This window comes from Mustela nivalis (genome assembly GCF_964662115.1).
Source record: "Mustela nivalis genome assembly, chromosome: X".
NCBI classification, from domain to species: Eukaryota; Metazoa; Chordata; class Mammalia; order Carnivora; family Mustelidae; genus Mustela; species Mustela nivalis.
In genome coordinates, this window is record NC_139040.1 from 81,254,571 (window position 1) to 81,275,354 (window position 20,784).

Consider the following 20,784-nt stretch of genomic DNA (forward strand, 5'->3'; position numbering starts at 1 on the left):
TATAGTAAATTAATGACATATATAAAATTATAGGGAAATGACACATTCCGTTCCATTATGAGTAGAGCTTTTAAAATGCTATTTGTCACAACCTGTCATCTTGTCATTATGTAGCATTTAATAAGTATATACTCTTCACTATGAAGTATTTTAGAAATCTAAAATATGACTTTCTATGGTTTGTGTTTCCATATTCCTTTATTGCCAGTTTGAACAAATCCACATGCTTTGATTCAAAGGTAATAAATTCCTCTTATTTGGAAAAATGATGTTTAGTAATGTTCTCTCACCCTTAGCAGGTGGTTTCATTTTAGGACACTTCAGAGTTATAATTTCATGTTTTTAAAACATTTATTATGATCTACATAGATGAATGAATCTTTTATTTTATTAAATTATTGGCCAAAAAAATCTGTTCTTTTTAAAAATGTATTTCTTTTGAAGGGTTATTTTAGAGCATTCAGAGAGGATCTAGGAGTGTGGTATTATGCAATTTTTAAGTAGGTTTGAAATGGTTATTTATATGATTGTTTCTTTAAGGCTTATGTCTTATTTTGGTTTTTTTTTGTCTTATTTTGTCTTATTTTGTCCATTATATGCTATAAAATATTTTGAAAGTAAATTTAAGGTATGTTTTACATAGTTCATTTTTGGAAAAAAAATATTGAAATGACTTATGAAATTCAGTATACTCTCAACATTAATTTATTCTGAAATTTACCAGTTGTCTACTGTCTATTATATGGCAGATATTACTTCAGACTACACTGGTAAATGAAATACTTGGCTTTGTAGAACTTTTATTTTAATGGGTTAGACAATTAAAAGCTATAAAGCTTAATAAAAATTGCATAGTGCATTCGAAAATCATGAGTACAATGGGGAAAAAGAAAAATTAAATCAGGGTGAGAAAAATCAAGGTTGCTAGGCAGGGGATGGGGAGTTAAGAATTTTAATAGGAAGATCAGGGTAGTTACCATGAAGCTAACAATTGAAAAAAGGTATGGAAAGGTGATGCATTTGCCCAGAACTATCAGCAATAAGGTCACTCCAGACAAAGGAATTGGCTATCTTGAAGGCCATAAGGTTGGATCGTGCCTGGCATATCTGAGGAATAGCAAGGAGGCCACTGTGAGGGACTGAAGAGTAGCAGGGAAAGAGGTCACAGAGGTTAAATGAGTGGCTAGATCATGTAAAAGCTTAGAAGTCATTGTAAAACTCTGGCTTTTATATTTGGAAACTTACTGTGTGATAGAATTTCTGCTAATAACTGAGAGTTCAAATGTCCATAAAATTTCAAGGATTCTTATTCTAGTAAGACAGAATAAAGAAAAAGAGTTCATATTTTCACATGGTGTAACAAGTGCTCAGAGATCCAAGTGTAGGAAGCTATGGGAGCACAGAAGAAGGCACTAAAATCACACCAATATATTGGATGACTGTGACTATATATAAATTTGTATTTTCTATTTTTTTATAGTCATGGAATCACACAGCATATACTATTCATTGCCTGGCTTTTTTTCTCAGCACCATTACTTTGAGAATCTCCAATTGTTAATAGTTCATTTTGATGTTGAATAGAAATCTCTTTAATGAATAGATCATAATTTGTCTTTGCTCTCTTGATGGACATTGATGAACATTTCCACTGTTTTCAATTCTTAAAAATAAAGCTGCTATGAAATTCATATACAAGTCCTTTTACGAACATAGGGTTTGTTTCTCTTGGTTAAATGCCTAGAAGTAAAATGGCTATTCGTGTATCTGCAACATATTTTGCATTTAAAAAAATTTTCAAACTATTTTCCAAAGTGGTGGTATCATGATACATGCCCACAACAGTTTAGATTTTTTGTTGCTTCTCAATCTAGCTCAGACGAAGTACAATTAGCCTTTATAATTTTAGCCATTCTAATAGATGTCTCATTATGATTTTAATTTGTATTTCTTTAATGTCTAAATGTTGAGAAATTTGTCATGTGCTTATAAGCCATCCATGTCCTTTTGGTGACATGTCTCTTCAATAATTTTCTTCACATGTAAAATTGGATACTCTGTTTGATTATTAGTAAGGTTTTTTATTTTTATTCATATTTTAACAATCAGAGTTGATGTCCATTATCAGATATATAATTTGCAAAGCCCTTCTCCATCTTTATGGTTTCTCAATGGAGCTTTGATAGTTGTGTCTTTCAAGAAATATGCTACTTCTTTCCTGGTACACGGAGGTATGACTAGAACATTATCAATGTTGACCTTTGCAAAGAAAATCATGGCTTAAGATATATGTAGTCTGCGGTTGTTGGGAGTGTTCTGTAATATCAAGCATATCTAGTTAGTTGATAATTTTATTCAAGTCTTACATATCTTACCAATTTGATGACCTTTTGTCTATATAATCTTAAAATAAAGGTGTTGAAATTTTTTTCCATTTCTCTTCTAAGGTAGAAGTTATGATTTTTGTTCTTAGTTTTTCCCTATATATCCCCAAATCTGTTATTAAGTCAAGCATTATTATACTCCCTGATGAATTCATCCTTTTACTCTTCTGTAATTTTGACTTGATCTTTATGTCTGATCATGAAATTTGCTTTAAAATCACTTTTCATTATCTTGATATAACCACCAAAGTTATAGTGTGATTAGTGTTAATGTAGCATATTTTTTCTTTTACTTTACAAAGCACTTCTATATTTAATCCTGGAAAAAAAAACAGCTTTTTAGCTCTGGAAGCATCTTTCTAAATTATGTTTTCTTTTTTTTTTAATGAATCAGTAGCAATTTTTGTTAAGGGACTAAACTGAAAGTAGGTTTAGAAATTTATTTATTGATTGATTGATTGATTTAGTAAAAGATTTTATTTTGTTTATTGACAGCGAGAGAGAGAGAGAGTGAGAGAGAGAGAGAGAGAAAGCGCACAAGTGTGGGTAATTAGGTGCAAAGGGTGATGAAGAAGCAAGCTCCTTGGGGTGCAAGTAGTCCCATGCAGGGCTGGATTCAAGTACACTGGAATCATGACCTCAGCCAAAGGCAAACATCTGCCTAAACAACTGAGTCATCCAGGCACCCCTGATAATTAAAAAAAAAAAAACTTTTAAAAACATTTTGTTTGTTTCTTTTTTTTTAATATTTTATTTATTTGACAGACAGAGAGACAGGAAGAGGAACTATAGCAGGGCAGAGGGAAAAAGAGAAGCAGGTTTCCCACTGAGCAGAGAGCCTGATTTGGGGCTCCATCCCAGGACCCTGGGATCATGACCTGAAAAGAGGGGACACTGATGGAGGAAGCCACCCAGACACCTCTTTTCTTTGTTTTAATATATGGCAACTGATGCTTCACAGCCACGAGGAGTATATTACCCATTGATTAAATCTTTGATAACAACCTATTTAAAGAGGTGTGTAAATATATACTTACTCAGATTTATACACTTTGTGTTTTCTTCATAGTTTGGGGCTGGACCCCATGGTCACAACACTGCTTCCAGTCTTTGCCTTCCCATCTTTTGATACCAGGTATTGGGTCAGCAAAGCAAATTAGTATCCAAATTAATAAGCCCTTGGCACCATATCTCTGGAGCAGGGGTTGCTCTTAGCCAAGGCCCAGAGCAGTTGACCTCCCCTCGCTAGTGCTCTAGCCCCAAGGACTAGGTCCCTGCCACCAGAACTCAGTCTTACATGTTATGCTAAGCAGACAAAACCAAAACAGGAATGCTCCGACAGCTTTCACTGGCATGCCTCATCTCCCACTCCCTAGACGTCCAGGCAGTAGCAGATACCAGGGAGGGGTCTTGGTCCAACATATGGGAGGGAAGGAAGTAGCCACGAGCAAGTACCTGCCTCTCTGTGCCTTTCTTTCCTGAGCAGGTTGTAAGGAGGAGGAAGAGGAAGGGGAAGAGAGGTGAACTTCAAGGGGTGAAGGCCTCAGGTAGGCAGCTGGCTCCTGCCAGTAGGAAAGGGACAAAGGAGAAGGCAGTGAGTCTTGCAGGGAGGGTGGGGGGTAAGGGTTACAGCTTATGATGGAATCTGGACAGGATTAATAGGGATACTAGTAATTTGAGTCCACCTTTGGCAAGCTGGGCTGAGTGTCAGGGAAGATAGGCCTCCCTGGGCAACGGCACCTGAGGAGCAGGTGGAGCTTTGGGTGTTGGGAAAGCATAGACAGTATTGTTCCAGGGCAAGGACAGGTCCGGGTACTCCTGGTTGGAGGTTAAGGCCACAGTATGATCCAGGTCTTCTACCAGCAGCTTGAAGGTACCACATGCCAGCCACCCCTCATTATTGTGTATAACTTACTGGTGCACTTATTGGCTTATCCATCAAATGACTCCTTCAGCAGCGTGAAAACCACCTCCACAGGCACTCCAGGATATGGGAGGCTTCCAGAGTGAAGACGTTGCACAGGATCACCCCAAAGACCAGAAGTCACTCTGGTGGATGTAGATCTGGTGAAACGTGGCCTAGGGACCATGCACTTCACATGCAGTCTACTGTTGGTTGTCTTTTTATGGTAACTGATGTGGTGATATCTCTGGCAAGGCTGAAGTCTGAGATCTTCATCATGTTGTCCTTTGTCACCAGCACTTCCCTGGTGGCCAGGTCTTGGTGTATGCACTTCTTGGAGGCAAGGTACTCCATGCCTCAGGCTACCTGATATCACAGGATACCAGGTCCTTGGAGGAGAGTTGCTCTGCTGCATTGTGGCTGATATTGTAACAGTACTCCAGGTCAGGAGGCCTCTGGGCCTGCAGGTAATCCTGTATGTTGTCTTTGGAGGCATATTCCGTGAGAGTGTACGAAGGACCGTCCTGTGTGCAGGACCCAGCAGGTTGATGGTGTCTTTGTGCTGTCCATTCATCTTCATCATCTCCATTTCTGAGATTAGGTTTGACAGGTCTTTCTCTGTTGCATCTGACTTCAACATCTTCACAGACACTTTAGTCAAATGGTTGGATTTGTCTTTGTCCAGCCCAATGGCCTCCTCCAACACCACCTGCCCAAAGTAGGCCTGTCTTAGGGGTCTTCCTAAACTGCCTACAACCAGCCTGCCTCAAGGTAGTTATGAACTCTAGATTATTCTCAAAAACATCAACCACAAGCTAAAAGTTCTCTTCATTATGTCTCTGTCGCAGGTCTAATATTCTTATCTTTCATCATTTATCTTTCTCTAATTCTTATTTTCAGTATAGTTGATTTTGCTTCCAGGTGTTTCCCCTGGTTTCTGTATGCTGTTTCATAAAGAAGAATTATCCTGTCATAAAATTATTTCTTGAGCCTTTATTACATCTCTCAGTTAAAATGGGTTCTTTTATGGTATTGATTTATTTGAGTTTTCTCAAATTGGGAAGAATGTTCAAAATGGTGTTTTACTCAAGGTTCAGAGTATGTATTAGCCTCATATTTACACTTTTTGAAATTCAATTTTCAAATTCTTGTCCCTCTTTTTATCTTTTTAAATTAAAATGTTTTATTTTTACTATTCTTTTATTTGAGTATAGTTGATATTCAGTGTTACATTGGTTTCAGGTTTTCAATATCTTCATACATTATTCTATGATCACTACAAACATAGCCACCATCTGTCACCATATAACACTATTATAATATCATTGACTATATTCTCTACACTGTCCCATATCTCTTTTTAAAATCTCTGATTTTTATGTTTTCTGTTATTCCAATTTTCGAACATCATTTTACTTTGTTACTTTAATAAAATATGCCTGATTACACACCCTTTGCTGAAAACCATAGCATGTGATATATAATAGTCTTCTTCTTCTTCTTTTTTTCTTAATTAACATATAATGTATTATTAGCCCCAGGGGTACAGGTCTGTGAATCGCCAGGTTTACACACTTCACAGCACTCACCACAGCACATACCCTCCCCAATGTTCATAACCCCACACCCTCTCCCTACCCTCCCCACACCCCCGGCAATTCTCAGTTTGTTTTGTGAGATTAAGAGTCTCTTATGGTTTGTCTCCCTCTCGATCCCATCTTGTTTCATTTACTCTTTTCCTGTCCCCCATATTGCACCTCCATTTCCTCATATCAGGGAGATCATATGATAGTGTCTTCCTCTGGTTGACTTATTTTGCTAAGCATAATACCCTCTAGTTCCATCGATGTCATCGCAAATGGCAAGATTTCATTTCCTTTGATGGCTGCATAGTATTCCATCGTGTGCATATATATATATATATATATATATATATATATATATGTATATATATGTATACCATTCATTTGTTGATGGACATCTAGGTTCTTTCCATAGTTTGGCTATTCTGGATATTGCTGCTATAAACATTTGGTGCACGTGCCCCTTTGGATCATATAGTAGTCTTCTTTAGCTCTATCAGAACCCCAGGAAGCTTTATTTATTTATTTACTCACATAAACAGATGATCCAACACAACGTTTTTTGATGTTCAAATGTATTATAATGTCTTACCGCTTAACACTATGCTTACTGCTCTCTTTCACTGTCTGACTAAATCCTCATCATCACTATGCCATTTAATCATAAAGAACATTTGAACTCAGAGTTCTCTCCATATCAGGGAATGAAGACTCCACCCTTCTGTTTGTGCAGGTAAAATAAATGTTGATATTGTCTGTCCTGCACATACTCCATACTGTTCACCAGAATATTCACCATCAAAATATATACAAAATAAAAACCATACCTCACCATTTCTATTACCACCCAGCATGCTAAAAACACCATCATATGTTCCTGAATTATTGACTTGATTGATAACCCCACTTCCACACATGCTGCACTCCTTTCTCCCTGCAAATTTATTTTGGTACAGCAACTTAACCTAAAAATCAAGTCAGATGATTTTATTCTGCTGTTGGAAGTCTTTTGGTATCTTCCCCTTTCATATTAAATAAAAACTGAAGGCGTTTCAATGTACTAGAAGGTCATGCATCAATACGTTCTTCCTCTCTCCACCACTATGAACTCCTCATTGGCCTCCTTGTTTTTCCTCAAAAGTAACAGACCAGTTGTTCACACAAAGTCTATATACTTACTTGCTCTGCCTAGAGCAATCTTTTCCTTTAATATTTGTATAACACCTTCCTTCACTTCCTGTGTCTTTGTGCAAATAACATCTCATAAATGAGATATAACTACGCAACAAAAAATAAAAATAACTCTCATCCCAGCATTCTCCAATGGTTTTTTCCTTTCTTGTATTTCTTTGTAACACTTATCACCATCAACCATCCATCATTATTCTATTACTGGTTTATTTTCTTATTGGAGACAGAGAGAGAGAGAATTGGGAGGGGGCGCAGAGGAAGAAGAAAACACCCCACTGCCTAGAAAGCCTGCGGGGAGTTACATCCCAGGACCCTGAGATCATGACCCAAGCCAAAGGCAGTCACTCAATGGTCTGAGCCACCGAGGTGCCCCTCTATTATTTGTTTATTTCACTATTATATTTCAAAAAAAATGTAAGCTCTTTGTGGTCAGGTATTTTATATGTTTGATTAATTGAAGTATTCTCAGAAAGGTAGCTGGAAGATTGTCAGGGATCACTAAACTGTATTTTGTTGTTATTATTGGGCTCCTTTATGGGCTTTACCTCTTACGCTAGACGTCTATCCTTCAGATGTAAGCAATAAGTATAGAGCCCTGCTGCCTGTTCAAATGAGTAAAAAGCCTGTATTAAGTGGATTTTTAAAAGCTAAATGAATGGCTTAATAGTTGTATATAGGGGGAAAGGGAACATATTTTCCACGCTTTAGAAGTGGAGTTCTTTTATAGAGTTCTTGTACAAGCCTACACTATTGAACAATAATGGGCAGTTGTACATTCCAATTATACAAACACTTTGGTAATTTATATCCTTTTTTTGTAATTCATGACTGGATCATTTAATTCCTTAGGAGCATTATAGCATTTCAACTTTTCATGTTCAATAAACTTATTGGGGTTGCTACCTTTTTTGTTCAAATGGAGAAATAGTCATGATTTAATCTAAATAAAGTGTTATTGATTGTGTTGTTTTCTAGGAATGAGTCGCACATGCTCGTTTAAAAGTTTTGATAAATTCCCAAGTCTGTCACCGATAAAAACCTTTTGTAGATTAGTAACTTGATCAAAACAGAAAAGTTATGTAACACTCAATTGTTATACTATCTTTGTTTCCATCATGCATTGTAATAACACCCATCTTAATTCTATTGAAGACAAGTCATCGCCAGATGGCTTTCTGGCATTGATTGCATGATATGACATCTAGTATAACTAAAAGTTTTTGGTTTTAGTAGCATATAAATCAATTTAGAAAAATATATGTATTTGAATATAAGGTAAAGTTTTAAATTATTTGGGAATAGTAAACTAAATTTTTTTTGTAAATTTTTATTTTCCTAAATTTCATTGAGCTCTTTTGCAATAAGAAACAAGTTACAAAAAATGAAGGTTTATTTACCCCAATTCAAAATTATTAGGAATATAATCATAGAGGTTGAAGTATTTAAAATATTGAACCCAAAATATTTTATTAGGTAAATTTGTGAATGCTGAGCATTCACTGTTAAAATATACTAATCCTATTGATAGACTGGTAGAAGCCTAAAATCAAATATTTATTAAATATTTATATCCATATCTTTTCATGGCTTGGTAATTCATTTCTCTAGCATTAAATAATATTCCATTGTTTGCATGTACTACACTTTATTTGACCTTTCACCTATGGAAGGGTATCTTGGTTGCTTCCAAGATTTTGTCAGTAATGAATAAAACTACTATAGACATCTTTGTGGGTATAGATTTCATCTTCTTTGGATAAATACCAAGAACTGCTACTGCTGAATCATCTGGCAAGAATATGTTTAGTTTTGTAAGAAACTGCCAAGTTGTTTTCCATTCTTTATTCTCAATAGGCATGGAAGAACATTCCTGTTGCTCCACATCCTCACCAACATTTTGTGTTCTGTTGTCAGTGCTCTGGATTCTGGGTATGTCGGCTTTCTCTTTTTTGTTTTAATTTGCATTTTCCTGATGACATATGATGTGAAGCATCTTTTTATATGCTTATTTGCCATCTGTAATATTTTCTTTTGTGAGGTATCTGCTAAGGTCTTTGGCTCATTTTTAATCAGGTTTTTACCCCATTGTTGAGTTTTAAGGGGTCTTTGTGTATTTTTGATTAACAGTCCTTTGCCAGATGTGTATTTTGCAAATTTTTTCCCATAGTCTGAGCTTTGCCTTTTCATTCTCTGGGCATTGTGTTTCACAGAGTAGACATTTTTAAATTCAGTGCTTGTGCTTTTGTAGCTAAAGTTATTTCCAAAACCAAGGTCATTTAAATTTTCTTCTATATTACCTTCTACATGTTTCATGTTTAGGTTTATAATCCAATCTGAGTTAATTTTTGTGAAGAGGGTATGATATCTGTCTGGATTTATTTTATTTTATTATTTTATTTTATTTTATTTTATTTTATATTTTTACATTTAGCTTCACCATTACTCCAGAACCATTTGTTTAAAAGATTGTATTTTGGTCTCTTGTAATGCTTTTGCTTTTCTATTCAATATAAAATATAATTGTTAATATGTATTCCGTTCCTTTAATCTAGTCTTTCTGTGTTATTACAATATCTTGCTTACAAATATCGTTTGGGTATACTTTTTTTAAAGATTTTATTTATTTATTTGACAGAGAGAGAGATCACAAATAGGCAGAGAGAGAGCTGAGGAGAAGCAGGCTCCCTGCTAAGCAGAGAGCCCAATGTGGGACTCGATCCCAGGCCCCTGGGATCCTGACCTGAGCCGAAGGCAGAGGCTTAACCCACTGAGCCACCCAGGTGCCCCATCGTTATGGTAAATTTTGAAGGCAGTCCTCAGTCTTTGTTCTCCTTCAACACTATGTTGACTATTGTGAGTATTTGCTTCTCCATATAAACTTTAAAATAATTTTGTTAATATTAAAAAAAAAAGAACTTGCTGGAATGCATTAATTGTATAAATAAACTTGGAAACCAGTGGCCTCTTGAGCTTAGCAGGAGATAGACCATGGACATCAGTTGTCACAGTGGTGCCTCGGGCAGAACCTATTGCAAATCCCTAGGCAAAATGAGACCTCAAGGATCTAAGTGTCCACCTGTCTGAAAGCTGGGGAATCTAGATAAGGGAGGGAAAATTAGTTATGATAAAACATATCAACAAACATCAATAAATTTTGTTAAACTAATTGTCATGGCTCATATCCTATATGACCAACAGAGGGACCATCAAAAGGAAAGCATCCGTTATGTTTATTGTGAAATTTTTTATTCAAAATAAAGCAATGAGAGAGGAAGACACAATGAGAAAATTACCATTTTTTAAATGGTAAACTTCTTACAAAATGGAATAGGTTTTATATTTTAAGTAGTATATTGAAAAGTAAAACATTGGGGCACCTGGGTGGCTCAGTGGTTCGGGCTGCTGCCTTTGGCTCGGGTCATGACCTCAGGGTCCTGGGATCGAGCCCTGCATCGGGCTCTCTACTCCGCAGGAAGCCTGCTACTCTCTCTCTCTCTCTCTCTCTCTCTCTACCTGCTTGTTATCTCTGTCTGTCAAATAAATAAATAAAATCTTAAAAAAAAGAAAAGAAATGTAAAACACACAGAAATAAAATTTTAATTTAAAAAATTATGTAATTTTTTAAAAACCTTAAAAATAGCAGAACCATTTTTCTTATAACTGGAAAATACATTGTATATATATCTATCAAAAATAACTTGTCGGGCGACTGGGAGGTTCAGTGGGTTAAGCCGCTGCCTTCAGCTCAGGTCATGATCTCAGGGTCCTGGGATGGAGCCCCACATCGGGCTCTCTGCTCATTGGGGAGCCTGCTACCTCCTCTCTATCTCTGCCTGCCTCTCTGCCTACTTGTAATCTCTCTCTGTCAAATAAATAAATAAAGTCTTTTTAAAAAATAACTTGCAATGGGAGCGCCTGGGTGGCTCAGTGGGTTAAAGCCTCTGCCTTCGGCTCAGGTCATGATCCCAGGTTCCTTGGATCCAGTCCCACATCAGGCTCTCAGCTCAGAAGGGAGCGTGCTTCCTCCTCTCTCTCTGCCTGACCCTGCCTACTTCTGATCTCTGTCAAATAAATAAATAAAATCTTTTATAACAAAAAATTAAAAAAACTTGTCATTTCTGGAATCAGGAGCATATGGAAAAAAATAATATCTGAGGACAATACTTCTGCCATGTTTTGTGCCTTGTTAATATTTTTAAACAGTCAGCCAACTTTTAGCTTTATTGAAATACCTGCTAATATACCAGCAGTGCCTTTTGGAGCCCTATGACTATAAAAATTAATTGCAAATATTCAAAATGTTTACTATGGTGTCACTATTTAGGGCCACCACCAAGCATGTTTCAGAAGTAAGCAAAACTGTTACTCTTCTGTAAGGCAAAAGGTCATGCTTTCAGGAGTTACATCTGCTGTACCAGGAGGTGAATCAAGTAATGATTTTTCTATGAAATAATTCACTTTTCAATCTAACATTCCTTATTCCACATTATAATAATAAAAACTAGGAGGAGACTAAAACAAACAAACAACTACAACTACAACAACCAGCTTTTCCTTCAGTGGAAAAGTAAATATAGCCTGAAATTTATTTTTAAATATTTTTAAGATAAGCGTTTTTGTTAGAAAACCATATATTTTATATTACTAAGAAATAACAGGCAAAGTTTTATTAACTTCTAAAAAGTCTAGTTACTTCTATTTATCTATTAACTCATCTCTTTATGAAGTAGAACATGATCACACCTATTGTATCTACCCAAGTTTGTATGCTTTGGTTATTTTATGTTTGCTATTTCCTTGCTTAATTTTTACAATATTTGATACATAATAGTATCTTTAAGTCCATCTATGGTTTCAGAGAATTTGTTTGAACTTCATAAAAATGTACCATATTTTTGCACTGTCCTTGTTTTACTTCTCTATTAACTTTCCAAGATTTATTCAATTTAGAGTGTGTAGCTATCAGTTATTTTTATTCCTCCGTAATGCTATGTTTACAAATTTGTATTTATCTGTACTTTTAAAAGTATCTTAATTATATACCATTTCTCATCTCACGTAACACTCACGTTACTTCTACACTTATCAGATATTATGTAACTGAAAACCACAACTCAGCAACAATATAGCACCATTTTTCAAAATTAAATGGCTTACCAGAATTCTTTAATTCTATCCTTTATTTGTATTAGATGACCCTTTATTCTGGTATTTGGCATTGTTCATATGGAGGAAAGCTTATAAGTTGATATTCCATAAATAGAAGGATTTATTATGATTGATTAATTATTTTCATTTAGAATGCATAGAATATGGTTGATTTAAATATTTCTTTCTTACTCTCTGCCTGGAACATAGTGCTATCTATGTAATAGCCACTAAAATATTAAGTTAATTACCTGGACTTTAAACATCATATGAATAGGAATAACATACAGAACTCTTCTCAGATTGGGACACCTGGGTGGCTCAGTCAGTTAAACGTCTGAGCTGTTAGCTCAGGTCAGAATCGTAGGGTCCTGGGACTCAGTTCTGCCACAGATTCCCTGCTTAGCTGGGAGTTTGCGTCTCCCTCACTCTGCTGCTCCCCCTGCTTGTGCTCTCTCTCACTCACAAATAAATAAAATTAAAAAAATGAATTCTTCTCAGATAGCTAATATACAATATCGTCTTTTTATTCATCAAATATAAAGTGCCATATATTAATGAAATTCAGACTACTTCAAATTCATTTTTTAACCAGTAAGAAAGTACTGAGAACAAGCCAAAAATGTCTTTAATGAATTAAAGAAATAGATTGATTTTCAATATCTTAATGTTTCTAAAATAAATTGCAAGATTTTTATACTAGATATCAGTGTAAATATTCATTATACAATGATATTCTAAAAATAAGCCTTAGAAAACTACTTGACACATATGATGACAATAACGAGTTTGACAAAAGTCAGTTTCGGTAAAACTTACAACACCTACCACCTGAAACTCTTGTTCTATAATTTCATTATTTTAATTTACAAAAATACAAAAGTAATATATCAGAGTAAGTATATTGATAGCTTTGAAGGTATGCTCTGGTTGTGCACTGTTTACTATTTAAAGGGGATTCAAATATGTGATGCTTATGGTGTGACTCTATTAAAATTCAACAAGTTCAGAAGCATACGAGGAATAGAATAAAGACAAAAGATGACCCTTCCTTATCCTAAAGATAGACAATGGTATATATGTGGTAGTTGGGGAGAGAATCCAGTCAGTAGATGGAGGATGTGGTAGTGAAAAAAAAAAAGACACAAAGTTTTGGTTGACCGTTTAGCACTATATTTAACAAAGTGAAATTGTGTGTTAACAGCTTTGAATAAAATCCAAAAAATATTTTCAATTCATTGAAGATTATTTAGGAAAAACTTGGAAAATACAACTTGATAAGGATTCCAATAAAAGATTCATAAGCAATACAAGTTTCAGAATTTTTGTATATTTTCCCTAAAAAGCCATTTGATTTAAATTAAAAAGAATTCTATTTACCTTTCACTTAAATAAGAGGAAATTATTTGGTTTTGTAAGATGTCAATAAAATAAATGAACATATCTCTAGAAAACAGATATGCACACTAATTTAAAAATAATAGTGCTTAAGCTGTTCAGCAAACATTTGTAAAATTCCTTGCCATCAGCTAGCTCTGGAGTTCTGCTAGGTGAGTAAGGCCATGTATGTTACTGCTCAGAGTACTGACGCAAAGCAATTGTCCCCTTCATCTCCATTTTTTGCCATTGATATGTCATGCTATGTTGTTTAGAGATACATAAATGGCCCTACATGAAGGCCTTGTTTTGTGTGTATATGGGTGACTGTGATTTAACTTTCAAATCAGATGGCTCCTGATTTACAATGATTCAACTTATGATATATTTGGCAATGATGTGAAAGTGAAAGTGATTCAGTAGAAACTGTACTTTGAATTTTGAATTTGGGTCTTTATAAAAAGGGCCAGTGACATGTGGTATGGTGCCGTCTTGTGATGCTGGGCAGGGGCAGTGAGCCACAGCTCCCAGTCAGCTAGAAGATTACAGGGGTGAACACCTGATATTCTTACAACCATTCTATATATAACCATTCTTTTTTTAGTGTAATATTTAATAAATTGCATGTGATATTTGATACTTTGTTATAAAATAGGCTTTGTTTAAGATGATTTTGCCTAAATGCAGGCAAATGTAAGTTTAAATAAGCTTAAGGTAAGCTATGATATTTGATAGTTTAGGGGTATTAAATGCATTTTCAGTTTTTTATGTGTGTCTCTGGACATAGCCCCCTTGTAAGCTGAAGAACATCTCTATATGTATATGTAGCCTTGGTATGGTTTACATATTATTGGCATGAAACATCTAGAACAGTACGTGTGCCATATAATTATCTACAACATCAAACAAGTTTCTTGAAAACTTGTGCCAAAGGGGTTATGTCTTTAAGGATTCTTATTTCAGAAAGGTTCTCTCAAACGTAAGATTGTTCAGAAGTTAAGTGAAAATCTGACCAAACTCAACATTTTTCCATTTTCCCTAGTGAGCAAAGATAGCTAAAATCTATCTGCCATTTTCAACACTGTACTCAACGACTGTAATTCTAATTTAAGAACAGATTATTTATATCAAAACCACATGTTGGCCTAATCTTACACAATATTCATAAATCTCACTCAGAGCCTTGGACACTTTTATTTGTTGAGTCTATATGATACTACGGACATTCATCTTTTCTGACCTCATAGCTTCATGTCTGTCCATACTTTTAAAAATACATGCATCAGTTCCATTGTAAAATGTCTGGGTTATAAAATGTGCTATGCTATCAAAATGGTACTAAGAACATACAAATGACCTGATGTAATGAACTGGACCAGATTGCCAGATATCACATTTCATACCAGAAAGATTTAGTGTTAAGTTTTAAAATGGCCAGCTATACTTCGACTGAATTATAACTCATTTAACTTCTTTCTTTGTGTACAGTATTATACATTAGTCAGTACTATAGTAAATAAGTACTTTGGACAGATGTAAATATGCTGTAATAAAAAATGTTTTTCTTCTTTCTTTTAGTCCTTTTTACTTGTAAGACTATCCACAAATACTATGCCTCCCCCAAAATGATTTGCAATCCAAATTTTTCTCTAAATGAATTTATAGCACAGAAAAAAAATATATATATACACTTACAGTAGACATGTTCAAAAATAGTTACACAACAGCTGGGCCCTAAATGTAAGCGGTATAGTTGTTTTGTTTTGTTTTGTTTTCTTTAAAAAAAAAGAGAGTTTATGTGAAATATTGGGATTTTATTTCGAGGCCTAGTATTTCAAGACAGTTAACTACACTTACAGTGTCAACAGCCTCTTGTTGGCAGTATGATTTTATTGGTCCATGGAATAACAACAAGAATTTACTATTGTTTCTTTCTTTTATGACACTCACAGAAAAACAAATTGACACATTTGCTCAAGACCAACCAGAATCATTTTAACCTATCAAAATTGATGGGAGGCCTTCACTGCCAAAGTCACTGCTGGGTTTTCACAATTCATTGCAGACAATCTGCTACTCCCATTATGATAAAGGAGAGAAGAGTCATAATCAGGGAAGAAATCTAGATTAAAATACTTGTAATTATCATTGAATTATTTAGCCTGCTATAGGATTATTATTATTAGTGTCATTTGATAATTTTCTCTCATTTTATTAAACACAACTGTGAGTAATTACCCTACCTAATATTTCTCTGTATTGGCTGACAAGCTAGCAAACATTCATGAAAATATCCATTAGCCACACATATAAAATGCTGCATTATGATGCTGTTGAATCAGAACATACCACTACCTGATCCTGTAGCTCTTTGAGGATTTGCAAATCAATTAATTCTATGTTTATTGGATTCTTCCCATACAATTAGAAAATTTATAATAGAGTCCATGAACATTATTAGTTTTACCATTTTAAACCAGCAATCACACTTTGATTTTTACAACAAAACCAGAAATATAAACACACACATTTGGATCAGTTTTCTGTTAGTCTGTCTGGACTTCAAAATCCTATTCCTCAAGATAATGCACACCAAAGTTCTGGATTAAACAAGAAATTAGATGGCACCTGAACACTTGGTTTAATATTCTCCAAAGGACTATGCAACTTATTTCTTACATTATGACATTGCTTTACATAGATCCACACTTTTATAATGTTAGTATTTTTAATAATCAATAAAGTCAATTAATCATGATTAAAAATCAAACATAAAAATTTCTACTTTTTGCTTTTGCCCCCTCCATTTAGAACTTATTTATAGCCTGATAATTCAAAGGTCCCTATGTTTATGAAAATCTGGACAGAAATAGCTCTAAGATCCCATTTAGAACTTGATATTAATCTAAGTCTTTTGGCTCCATTTATCCTGAGAGCAAAGAGTAGGACAAAGGATTTGAGTACTGTTAGTTTATCTGGGAGATTATCCAAGGTAGAAAAGAAAGGGAAAGTGACACAGTGAAGAAGCAACTTTGTCAAAGAGGTACATTGTTGATATAATTGTTGTGGATAGAAAATGAAGGCTTGCTTTTACTGAAAGGTCCTGAGAAACTGCTTTACGTTGTCCTCATGAAGACCTGAAAACTGACAATTTTATCTATGGTTCTTATTTCCACTTCACTGAGAGCTGTCCTCAGAGGACATTAACTCTCCTACACTTTTGGGTTGTGTTGGACACATTCTAAAATGAGAGAGAGAACATGAGATGCTATCAGTGTTAAGTAACTGCAATTCCCATGGAACTATCCACCACAGGTTTGGCTATAATCAGGTGTTGGGCCTTGATATCAGAGGGATTTGAGGCAGTATCATTTTAGGTTAATCATTATATCTGAAATTTCCAAAAACTTCAACTGATGAAACTTTGATTATAAATCTATAAATATAACAATAAATCTACAGTATTCAAATTATTTTCACAGACAAAGCATCAATTGATTAATATTTAAATGTTACAAAATACTGAACTGAAAGAATTTGGTCATATAACAACGTGTAAGAAGTAGAACTTAGGTCTAAGTTAGAACTCAGGATGCATTGGAGAATCAGTTAAGAAATTGAATGGAGGGACGCCTGGGTGGCTCAGTGGGTTAAGCCACTGTCTTCGGCTCAGGTCATGATCCTAGGGTCCTGGGATCGAGCCCCAAATCGGGCTTTCTCTCTGCCTGCCTCTCTGCCTGCTTGTCCTCTGTCTCTGTCAAATAAAAAAATAAAATCTTTAAAAAAAGTGATTGAATGGATGTCTGACTATCTTATAGGTTTGCTAAAAATCAGTGACTTTGTGTTCACGTGTGGCTATGTAGGAATTTTTAAATCTCTCTAAGAAGTTATTAAATTTGATTATATAATGGCAGTAAAGGATGGGAAAAGCAAAGTACAAACCCCATAAAGACAAAGGCACTGAGTATGAGAAAAGAGTAATAGATAAGAAGAATCAATGCATTTGAGGAAAGTGGGAATTGAAATACACAATGATTGTTGACTTTTTTAGATGGAGAAAAAAAACTAGCTTGCAAGAAGGAATTAACAGAAGACATGTTGTGATGTGAGACAGAATCCTAGAAAAGGCAGTAACGTGGAATGAAGGAGTAGGGAGAGCATATCAGGTAATTTGGATAGGAAGGAGTTAGGAGGTAATTGCTTGATAAATTTTATATGGCCCACTTAAATGCACAGATTTCTCTTCTTTAATTTATATGGAGAACAGGGTGTCCTTTCTCTTCACTTTCAGAGCACCAGAGGTGTACTCTTTCAGACTGAAAACCTGAAAAGCTCAGGACTCAGTTGCTTAAGCACAGCTGAGAGGACATATTTCAATTAAGATTTACATTTTGCTGTATGTAGTAGACTTTCAAAAGTGGTTTAACCATATTTTTTCATTTAACAAGAAGACTACAGAGAGTGTTTTCTGGTGTTGGTTCAGAGTCTTCAGAAAGTCAAGTGAACTATCTTAGAGGTTTTCATGGCTTTTTATTCACAGTTGCAAAAATTGCTGTTGGAGTTCTCACTGTTAAGCCCACATTTCTGGCAGAAAGATAGAGGTAAAAGAGCATGATAGCTTGTACGACTGATACTTTGTCATATGGTTACAATATAACTAGAAAAGAGACAATAAAATATTTGATGTTGTTTTAAGTTTCCTTGTTGTCAATCCCTCAGTGCTTTCTGATATTAAAGGAAAAAGTAGATGGATATTGACCTGGCAACTATCAACACCTGTCAGTCTCTCTTGGATAACCAATTTCTCTATAATCTCTTCTTCCCAGTAAAAAAAAAATAAAATATATTCATAACCTACACTGTGCCATCTCAAGTTACTGCACCAAGATAAAATTACAATGATTTTTAGTTGTTCTAAATGGACAGAATACCCTTCCTAATGATATCATGTCTTATAAGATAGATAATTGGCTTGCTACCAATATACCCAGATGTGACTGTGGAACAGGAAAAAAATAATAATATTTATTTAATCCTTGGGTTGACCCTGTTTTCACAGATGCATTACTATTAGAAAAGGTTGGTTTGGGACATTGGAATGAATTTACTTAATGGGTCTGTATGTAATTGGGTTGGAGGATATTTGTAATTTCTACAAAAATTATTAGAATTCTATCTTATTCTCTTTTGTTAATTTTTACATGTTAAAAAAGCCAACGTTTTTGTCTAGCAGATAAGATCTTAAATCCTAACAAAACTCAATTTTTTTTCTTTTTTTTTTTAAGTTTGAGAGCCTCATCTTCTCCCATGCTGCTTTAAATACAACTCAAAAAAAAGGAGCTAAGTTGGGCAGTAAGAACAGACTTTTTATTTTATTTTATTTATCTGATTTTTAATTAAAAAATTAAAGATTGTATTTATTTATTTGAGAGAGAGAGCATGAGTGGGGCAGGGGTAGGTAGCTGCAAAGAGAGACTGAGAAGTATACTCCCTAATGAGCAGGAAGCCCGATATGGAGCTCGATCCCAGGATCCTGACGGAGATCATGACCAGAGACAAAGGCATATATATACATGTGCAAAATCCCTTTCATTCTGGGAAACAATACTTTACAAGAGATGTTTGAAAAAGTACTGTGGAATCAACTTTAATTGGAGAAACAAAAATTTAATTGACTTTTGTAAAGCTACAGCGATCCAAATGATGGGAATCCCAGCCCGTTTAGGTTGTGGACCACAGAGTATTCTTTTCTGTAATATTTTATTTTCTTCCATGTCAACTAACTCCAGTCCAAGTTCACTGATCTCTTTTTAGATAGTGCACCCGTTTCTCCATGGGGTTGTTTCTGCGAGTTGCAGGTATGGCACCTGATGGCAAGCCCAAGTCTGCCCTTGGGACAGGTGGTCAAGGAGATGCTTTCCCCTTGGGACCAGAGGCACAGGACAGGCCTGCTTTCTGCCCAGACTCCTTCTTCAGAGTTGAGCACGTGCCTCTGCCCTAGTCGTCCCCTCATGTCTCCTTAGCAGCCAGGCTTCCATCTCTCAGCACAGGGAGCGGGTGACACTTGTCTTGCCACCAGCCTGCTGTTTGTGCCACGTCAGGCTATCCTGCTTCCGGAGCGTTTCCCGACCCCAAGGCCAACGGCTCCTTCTCTTCTCTGGGGGCGGCGACCAGTTATTCATGTTTATTAACTAAGATATCACAATACAAATAATACAGTTGCTCTTTATTAATACCTTCAACCGAGATCAAAAAAATATGTCATATTTAATCCAAAAATTTTATATCATCTGATAGGTCAGATATATATAAAATTACATTTAAAGTTTTAAAAATATCAGCAAATATTTTTATTTAAATGCAAATTTTAAAGAAAATCTACTTTTCCAAACACGACTTTTTATCATATTTTTTTTTGTCGACAACTGATAAATTGTTTAGCAAGACTATAAATGTTAGATCGAAAAATGATTAATATATGTAGGTTCAAAATATTATGTTCCATTAAAAATAATTTAGTCTTGGATGAACATCTGTTTGGTAATATGTTGTATCCAGATACAGTAAATTAATGACATATATAAAATTATAGGGAAATGACACCTTCCGTTCCATTATGAGTAGAGCTTTTTAAATGCTATTTGTCACAACCTGTCATCTTGTCATTATGTAGCACTATGTAGCATTTAAAAAATGTATACTCTTCACTATGAAGTCTTTTAGAAATCTAAAATATGACATTCTATGGTTTGTGTTTCCATATTCCTTTATTGCCAGTTTGAACAAATCCACATGCTTTGATTCAAAGGTAATAAATTCCTCTTATTTGGAAAAATGATGTTTATTTTTGTTCTCTCACCCTTAGCAGGTGGTTTCATTTTAGCACACTTCAGAGTTATAATTTCATGCTTATTAAAAACATTTATTATGATCTACATAGATGAATGAAACTTTTATTTTATTAAATTATTTGCCAAAAAAATCTGTAATTTTTAAAAATGTATTTCCTTTGAAGGGTTATTTTAGAGCATTCAGAGAGGATCTAGGAGTGTGGTATTATGCAAATTTTAAGTAGGTATGAAATGGTTATTTATATGATTGTTTCTTTAAGGCTTATGTATATTGTCCATTATATGCTATAAAATATTTTGAAAGTAAATTTAAGGTATGTTTTTCATAGTTTATTTTTTGGAAAAAA